The 9,584-nt window shown below is 55.8% G+C and overlaps 1 non-coding gene across 1 annotated transcript; it reads left to right on the top strand.

The window, feature by feature from the left end:
- Window positions 1–5,207: 5,207 nt before the first annotated feature.
- Window positions 5,208–5,297, top strand: VDBG_15135. Its single transcript has one exon. It is a non-coding gene; the product is annotated as a tRNA-Phe (tRNA).
- The last annotated feature ends 4,287 nt before the right edge of the window (window positions 5,298–9,584 follow it).

Below are 9,584 nucleotides of genomic sequence, written 5' to 3'. Positions count from 1 at the left end.
AGAGGGGGAAATAAAGTTGGCGAGAGCGAGCCCGTTCTTCGGCAAGTCAGCGATTTGCGGGAAGCAGAGAGGCAAAAAAAAAAACAGACAGGTTCTAGTCTGGTTGGTGATCCGGCATGCGAGAGACACCAAAACGAGGGACGCAGATGGCGGGTTTGTGATATGTGACCAGACGGCAGAGACGCACGTTTTGCCGGTTCGTCTGTCCGCCATAAGAGCTACCTCCGGCGGTGCTGTCCAGGCGAGCCAACGCAGCCCGGCGCAGACCAGGTCGACGGGTTACCGCTGTCGCGTCGCACAAGGGTGACGGAGCGGCGCTGGGTGCTTCTTGTGGGCTTTTCCCCCTTCACACTCTTTCGCTTTCGCTGGTTCGCTAGGAATGGGCGCGTTCACTGCTTGCTTCTGCCGTCGTTCGCAGATGCACTGCCCTTTGCGGCGATCGCTGTGCCCTCTTCCATCTCTGGCTCCCTCAAGTCCCCAGTCTCCAATCTCTCCAGCAGCGGTCCAAAGAGTAACTGTGCGAGCGAACCCCTGCCGTGTCCTCTGATGAAGCTCGCTTCTCAGCTCCCAAACACGTAAATCTATCTGCGTCCAATCTGGAGCACATCGTGATGAGCAATGGGCTTTTTTCTGCCCACCCTGCGCTCATGTCACGTCACACTCGTACTCGATGTACTGTAGGCACGTCTTTCAGCTCAGGGAGGTTGGCACATGTACCAAGTGCTTCTTCCCACCGTCCGCCAAAACCTTCGACTCGTATGGGTAAAGCCTGTCCCGGCGAGCAGTCCGAGCGGGCCAGGTCGCTTGTTTCCTTTGCGCTGACCTTCTGCGCCTGGTATCGTACACCACGTACGAAATGCTATCCTTCGTGGTGGAGCCATGCGTCTGTCAACCAACCCTGGCCCATCCGAAAATCATCGGAATCAACCGAGGTCAGGCGCCAGGACGGTTCGGGCAGATGCAGTCCAGTCCTCCCAGCGACAGCGAACAGTCTGCACTGGTGGTTCTGCTGAGAAACAAGGAAGCGGAACCAAGTAGAGCGCGAACGTAAACGCACAGCACCGCGTTGTGCCGTGCTTTCCCTTCAGCTCCACGTACAGCAAGGTTTTCTGTGCATCACGCCTGTCTGCCCATCAGACGGGACGTGCGGGCTCGTCTGGGACCGATTTTCACCGCGAACACGAAAATCACCCCCCCCTCCCCTTGGCCTCTCTGAGAGAGAGGGGGAGGGGCCCCAAGCTCTCACTGAGACCTGCATGGCATGGCATGGGCCACACATCCCTCCCCCCTCCCCGGCCCCTTCTTTCTGAAGGGCCATCTCACTGCCCTGGCCCATGTCTGTCCGTGTCCGCGTCGAGGGTGACAATGATGCAGAGTTGCTGGAAGGCCAAGTGCAGCCGCGAGTTTCGCGGGCACGGCGTCTAGCGGGATCAAGTGGCAGTTGGTCACTGAGCTGGCTAAAAAGGTGCCCGCCTTTCACTTGCAGGCATGGGGCCCTGGGACTACAACTGCATCAAACGGGGAACATGTTTACTGTCGAGACATGGAGGTGGTGGTGCCAACCGTCGCAAGTCTGTCTCCTGTCAGAAGGTCCAGCTAACCCACGCCGCCCCGCCCCATCAGAAGCAAGCAATGGGTGTGAGGCAGTCTAACAGGTGAAATGGCCAGTTCCATGGCACGGGGCTGGTGCAGTCTCGGGCCTAGTCCAGGAACGATGCAGTGCACACACACACACACACACACACACACACACACACCAGAGGCTGATGGGGAACCAGAACCGCATTCTGAGAGCGCATCGTAGGATGATTCTCTCGTGCCGAGGAAATCTGTCGCTGGTTCACAGAAGAGCCCGCTTTGAGGCTGGCCGACCAATCCGAGGAGATGAGCAGTTACGTCTGTGGCGCGGAATAGAATTTTGGCCTGATACCGACGACCAGTCAGATACGAATGCTAGGGGAGGGGACAGAAGAGATCCTTGAGCAGAGGAGGGGGTTTTTTGTGGATAGAAGGGCAGCAGAAACTCAGAAGAAGAGGGGGGGGGGTGTGGCCTCTGATTTCTGGAACGAGGGCCAAGGGCTCGGTCTGCCTGAGCTGAACCATGGACAACGGCCATTGCCATTCGCAGCTTTGAGCAAACAGGCAGACAGACCTGTGCGAAAAGGAACAACAGCTATTTGCCCTCGTGAAAAAGAGGGCGTAGACGTAGCGCGGCAGTCGTCTCGAGGTGCATGTCCGGCCGGTCACAGCACGGAGTTGTTAGTTTATGTGAGGGGTGTCTCTCCTGGTGAATTTGGTCAGAACTGAGGACTGGAGAGAGAGAGAGAGAGAGAGAGAGAGAGAGAGCGCACCCAGTGGCTGGGGCTTCGAGTGAAACCCTGCTGATGATCGACGTGCCGTGCCCGCTGCTGAGGCTTGTCACTTGGGTTGTGGTTCTCTTCGTCTGCCGCAATCTTCCGCTTTGCCGGTCCGGTTTCGTGGCCTAGCCATAGCTCATTTACATGTATATGCATCACAAGGTTCAAATGCCATGCCGCCGACCCAATTGAGGGGATTCAAGGTCGCGCTATGGGTTCCTGGTCTCACACAGAAGCGTTGTGCTGGTGTGCCAGCGCGCGCCAATCCAGCCATCATTGGCATGCCGTCAACTTCATGTCTGACGGCGAGTGATGTGTCACAAGGATTAGCCACGCCAAAGGGGCACCAATGCCCCGCCCCGCAGGCGTGCGTTAACCTGATCGCTGGGCTTCCTAGGAATGTTTTGGGCGTTTGGGCGTTGTAATATCTTCTCCCCCACAAGGCTTCGAGGCTCCAAGCTAGAACAATATGTGCCGTAGAGACGCCAGCTGCTAGCCATTCGTCACTTTTGCTGCTGTCGTCATCTTAGTGCCGGCACATGCGACAGTCGACACCTGCGCGCCCTGTTTGTGTGACTGTGCATCGTATCGGATATCGCATCTTGCGGACCACAGGTCAAGGTTGAACTGGGTGATGCGCAGTTGGCACCAGGGAGCAACCCGTTATCTTGGACACGTCCTGTGGTCATCGTTTCTTCCCTTCCTCGGTACGGAAATTGCCCAACGGCACGCGGCTGGGCAGCTGAAAATACTAAACCTTGTCGCTCCATTGTGTGAAATTTCTCGTCTGCCGAGCCCGAACAGGACAATATTCTGAGTGGCTCTCGCGAAAGTATGAACCCCTTCCGAATTGTCCCTTTCATGTGGGTTGCCCATATGGTACGTAGCACCCCTCCAGAAAATTTGAATTCGCACCTGAGAATAGTGAGGCCTGCAGCTGCCTACCCGTCACAACGGCACACATAGATGAGCCATGTACCGTTATCATCTGGGGCATCGCATTGCGTCTGGTGCTGGGAGCGGCAGGTGGAGAAAGCCTTTCAATAGAGTATCCAAAACACGAGTTGGTGCTTGTTGGCTACCCCTCGATCTATTGATAGCAAGAATCCACGGCATGTCGATTCTTTAGCATCACGAGGGAGTCCGGGGCTGCGAAGTCCTTGTCAGGATACTAGCTTGACATCCGGCCGAAGCATTTCGCCCTTGGCCATCTTGGTGCTGGTCAAGGAGGTCGTCTCAATCTAGTCACGAAATAGCGTATGTATGGTGGGCAAGACGGGAGGGGGGTTTGGAAGGCAATTCTCAGCTGGCGCAACGCTGATCTGTCTATGGGCACAGAGATCCGCTGGCTCCAGAGATGTGGCGACCAAGACCCGCGCCCGCACTAGCTCTGTCAAGGGATTGCAGGCACATCCTAAGTTGACTGTGGTGAGGGCGTCGAAATCGTTCAATTCGAGCAGCGCAGACCTTCGGTGCCTGTGGAGATAGCTAAAGCCGTTTGGTGGAGTCGACACTGATATATGATCTGCAGGGCAGTGCTGAAGACCCAAGTGCGCCCTCCGCTCCAGCCACTACATCTGAGGTCAATGGCGGATCATGTACAGCTTCTACCCGACATGGTGGCGGCCATGAGGGTGCAAGACACCATGGCGTTGGTGGATATCTCGGGTGGTCTAGTTGCCCAAGCTGCTCGCAAATCAAGTCGACTGATTCATGGGCGGATGAGGTGGGGTTCTCGCGGAACACATCCGGCTACCACTACGGGTGAATTCAAGGGAATGGATGGTGTCAAAGGCAGATGCATCTCGACGGCACCAAGCCGTTACTGATCCGGAGAGCCTAGAACTTTGCACTGCATCTCTGCTCGTCACAGAAGGTGAGCTGAGTGAAAGCCTGTTGTCTCGCCTGTGCTGGACTGCTGGAGCTCGAAATGCTGTGCTCACAAATCGTACTCTTTGGTAGTTCCGACAAGTGCAGATGAGCACCCAGCCTCATCTTAGACTTTTTTTAACTCGGCGACTAAGAGCGATGACTGTTCTGTATTTCGGCGGCTTGAAGTTGACCGACTTGACTGAGGGGAGCCATCTAATCCTGGGTACGCGCTACCCCACATGCTCGTTGAGGTCGCAGAGCCAGCTCGTCATGTGCCCCTCTGTCTTCGATACCCAGTCAGCTACCTAGATGATGGAGGGCTGCTTTGCCGAAAGGGGGGTTGGGAGGGGGTTTACTTCGGAGATTCGACGGGGTTGCCGGAAATGCTGCCTCGGTGACGGCGAGTTGTCGGAAGAGCCTCCGACCTCCGCTACGAGTTGGAGGCCCAGGCGTCTGTTGCCAGATATAAAAGACAACCTCACCTGCGTGAGCCGTAACTGATCTGGGACTAGACTGTTGCTCGGGCCGTGCACCTTTCACTGAGGATGGGCCTGTGCTAGCTGAGAACCTGGAACCGCTTGTGTTCAACCTGCGAGTCATGGCACATCCCGGCTTCCGGCCATGATGTGCCATCGGCGCTGCCTTCGTTGTAAGATAGGTCTGAAGTACGGCCGTTCGGATTGTTGTACCCTTCGCGGTCGGTCCATGGATGGCTTCCTAACAACTTGGAAGTCTATTGCATGGAACCCAGCTTCGAATGTGGCGAAAATGTCGTCGTAAAATGTCGTCGTTTGCTGTGGCCTGGTCGAAGAGGATCGTCAAATAGCCCCGATCTTGGTGCCGGATTTAAGCAGCTAAAGGATTGTGCTGTTGATGTAGCATGGCGGTAAGGGTTCCAATGTTTGACGCAAGATGACCCTGAGAAGCTCAAGTCATGTAAAGTGATCATCTCACATTTACGCCCACGTTTCAAGCCTTGGGGGGATGGCGCAGTTGGGAGCGCGTTAGACTGAAGCCCACTTCAGGAATCCAATCTAAAGGTCGCTGGTTCGATCCCGGCTCACCCCATTTTTTTTTGGCCTGCGTGGCATCACTTTTGCTCTTGGGCTGCTTGACTTGTTGTTCTAGGACCCCTCGAATAGACCTCCAGTAGACACACCCCTCCCCCCAAATCTCGTGCATATCATAGAACCGATACGGGGCTACGATTAAACGGCAAAACGGCTCCTGCCCCCATGGGACAGGATGACCGCCACATGCTGGAGCTCTGCACCTCGCTCATCTCGTTCACCGTGTTCAAATGCCTCCAGTGATGTACCTACGTAGCAGAGAGTTCGACAGGCTACCCCTGCTACAGCCGCGCATGCGTGGGGATCCCTGTCGCATGCGCTAGTCATCAGGTCGACACGTTTGTCCTTTTGGCAGAGACCAGCCACCCACAGCGCGCGGAGAGCAGACCGCTCCACGGGTGCATTCTTGAATCCTCGAACGGAGGTTTGCCGTTACACTGTGCGGTTATCTCAATTTCTCTGAGACGACAAGTCTCGACCATAGAGGAAAGATTGAATAGTTGGGTGCACAGTAAGCTGAGTGTCAAAGACGCTTGATGCCAGTCAATTCGACTCAGCGCAGCATTTGAACCCAAGGAGTCTTGACGACAACTCTTGGAGTATACGTAGGCTGTGGAGTGCATCTTCACACTGTAGACCGTGCTCGCGGAAGTGGCCGACGTCGATACGGGCCAGTTGTGTCAATTTAGGCTACACTTGGACTCAGCGCCGCCAGTGCCCGCTGTTGGGGGCGAAAGTGGAAGCAGTCGTCCATGCAGTGCGAGCTGGTCTCGCCAGCTGGACTGAGGTGTGTTACATAGGTTGACGGACTGCGCATAATAGCAAAAGTACAGGGTGGTCATCGTCATGTCCATCACCATTGCTAGAATCGAGTGATGTTCTGCAGCAATATATCAGAGCTTAGTTAAAAAAACAAAAACAAAAAAAAACTTAGGCTTGGGCCAAGTCGTGAGCCGAGTGGCGTGTTCCAGGGAAATACAGCCGTTGCTGGCAAAGAAGTGGCGGATATGCCCTCGAATCCTCTTTTCGCTTATTATGGTGCGTAGGCTCGTGCACATATCATGTGCTGTGCGGGCCTCCGAATCATGCCGGTTGGCGATCGCCTCGTGCCGGCAATGTGGTCATGTTGAGTATGATAGCAGCGACTGGATGCTGAATCTGTCACGCAGACATGCAGGCGATGCATGTAGTTACGTGGCAATGACAACAACGAGCGAATCAAAAAGTGTAAACAGGGATCGCATGAGTGTCGACGGTAACGAATGCAACAACAGAAATCAACGCACCACAAGACCTGCTCTGGTTGAGCGAGTCAAATCTTCCACTGCATGGTGTTCAGGTGGGTGGGCAGAAAAAGATTGTCAGCATATTGCCTGAGCTTGGCGGTACGGCATGACTTGGCACACTCCCAGAGATCCCCTGCTTAAGGCAGTGTCGTTGCCGTCAAAACGATGTGTGTTCCTCGTTCGCCACAATTCGAGACGGCCTCACGGCACAGGGATTTGTGATTGGGCCGTACCATTCCAAGTTCACTGGCAGAAGGCTTTCTGTGAGCGACTGGTCGATCTGAAGTGAGAAGAAGTGGCCCACGGCTGCAGAAGATTACGAAGGTGTGGGCTGGATAGTGCGGTGGTGAAGGTCAATAGTGCTGCCGAGGCCTGGTTGCTCGGCCCAAGGTGGCCGTCGGCGGTCTTGAAATCACTTGCCAGCGCGACCAGAAACATGTGGCGAACAAGAACCGAGAAACGATGCTCCAGGTGATGCAGTTGCCAGACGGACAGCCGAGAAGATGAGACGAAGTCGAGATACACTTCACAATAGTTATGCCATAAAGGAGCTAAGGCGACACTGTGCCCCTCCGAGGCATGAAAGCGGTTTTAGTCCCTCCCGATGGTTCGGGTCGCTTGAGATCTGGCGAGGCCCTAAAGTCGACCGGTGACAGATCACTCCAGTGGTTATTGTCCTTGAGAGAGCCCCCAAACCAGGGTCTTGGAACTGGGCTAGTTTGGCTTGGGAAAGCAAAGCCGTTGGATAGCGGCAGATCAGGGCAGGAGATAGTGCCGCTAATGTCGACTGACGGATCTTGTTCGAATTGAAGGCCCGCAGACAGCTAACCATCATTGACAGTGAGGGCGCCAAGGTGTCAAGCCACCCAGGTCGTACATGGCGCGCGTGGTTGCACAAGGTCCGGGGCCGGGAGGCAGAGAAAGGCCATGTCGACAGCGTCTTGATCAAGAAGGTCATGAGTCGAGGTAAACATGAAACGCCTGGGAAGTAAGAGAACGAGGGAGCCTGGGTGCCGTACTGGGGCTGGGGTCCCATGTGGCCTTCATGCTAGGTTCCTCTCCAAAGCGGACGTGTCAAGGTGGTTGGGCCCCAAGGGTGATGCGAGTATCGCGAGAAAAAAGCCGCTTCGTTGAAGGGGCAGTACAGGGCGGGTGAGCAATACACGAGCCAAGGGGCCTGTGATCCTGACGCTGACCCGGAAAGAAGAAGATGGCGATGAGGGGTAGACGGCAGGTGTCAGATGTCAGATTCAGAGCCTTGTTCAAGATCCTGGGCTGGCCCAACCATGATGTGGTATCAGAGCAAGAACGGCCGCCGATGCTCCCTGCCGAATTTCCTGATCCCTGGCAACAAAGGGGGGGGGGGGGGGCGGGCCTGGCAACCTTGGACGCGGAAGGCACCACCTATGTCTAGCCGATGTTCATGCAATGGCGGCACACTGGTTAAGACGACTGGCATGGTCGCTTGTAAATGATCCCTGGCCAGGCTCTCTCCCCCCTCATCTTGAGAGGTCTTAAAGGCCGTCGGCATCTCAGCTACCTCAGCTACCTTACCTAGGTATCTAGGGTAGGGTAGACGGTCGCCGACGAGAGGCTGGCGGCTGGCTTTTGCTTGCGATCCTCCGCGGAGCTCAGCAAACCTGCCTTTGTGGTCTGGTGCTGCCACCACCATGGTAGCCTGAGGGAAGAAAGGGAGACTATGCAGAAGCGAGGGGTTTCCCGCGGGGTATTTTACACTGAAAAGTCGTATTGTGGAATGCATGTTCTCGGTTCGACCGCGCACCTCCTCCTCCACCCGCAGAACAGAAGCGACGTTGGGAACCCTGTTCTACAGCCGTCCAGACACCCTGTCTGCAGCTCATGAGATGTGACAGACCGCGGCGCAGGGCGCAAGGCGTACTCGTCCATCCACCTCACTGACTGTTCGCTGGCCACTGTTCGCCGTGAGCCGGCAACCTTGATGACTTCACCTGGCACATCGAACTGGCGGGGGAAGCGAGCATGTGCGCTAGGAAATGGGGCGAGCGCCCAACATTCGTTCATTCTTAGGTTGGCACGGTTAGTAGATCATTAAACGACAATCTGCCCCCTGCTTCACGATGGACATCTGTGCCCTGCCGATGACGCTAGGAGACTTTCCTTCAGACCAAAAGTGAAGCGTAGACTATGGATAGAGTGCACTGCTTGCATGGTGTTTCCCCAAAGTGCAAGTTGCCGCGGGTCAATATTCCATTGACGCAATGATATCATGGATCATTACCTCTTCTCAGCACGTACACACCAGATGAGAACAGCCATTGAATCGATCGACCCAGACATGGCAGACCCTAAAGCGTGAAGATATTTCAGAGGGACGCAACATGCAACTCTGCCCATGTCGAATATGGGTTCGAATCATCGACGATTGGGCGCCTGAGGGCCAGACGAGAGAGGGACGAGATTGGCTTCCGGTCGTTGCACATGTCCCCAAATTGCCTCGTGGTCTAGTGTCGTCAGTCATGTAACACACGAACGTGCGCCCTCCGAAGCGGGCGGAGAAAAGCGCGATGGATGGATGTGGTCCGACCATGCGGTCGCCTGCGTGTACGGTAGACAGACACCTTCGCAAAGCTACCAGCACCCAGCACCCAGCACCCAGCAGTCGTCTATCCCGCCGACGAACCGAGCCACCAGTCCTCCCAGCACGAAGCTAGCGCTTATCGACGAAAGAAAGCCCCGAGACTCGAGCCTATTCTCTTTTTGTCCAAGTCCATAAGGATCGACGTTGCTTCGCCAGGCTCGAGTCAGGGTCCACACAAGACAACCGAGCTAGAGCCTAGGGGCGCGACCATTTCCATGCGTCAGGCGCGAGTCGTGGGCTGCAGGTGAGCAGAGCTTGCAGGGGCAGGCCGGGCAGTATCATCGTCGTCGAGGATTCGTCTGTCCGACGACCGTTGCTGCTCCCGCTGACGGACCTTGTACTGTCGCTTTGCCCAGGGCACACCAGCGGCACCTGGGGG

This window comes from Verticillium alfalfae, genomic scaffold (assembly GCF_000150825.1).
Source record: "Verticillium alfalfae VaMs.102 supercont1.8 genomic scaffold, whole genome shotgun sequence".
NCBI lineage: Eukaryota > Fungi > Ascomycota > Sordariomycetes > Glomerellales > Plectosphaerellaceae > Verticillium > Verticillium alfalfae.
This window is presented reverse-complemented; position numbering and strand designations above follow the sequence as displayed.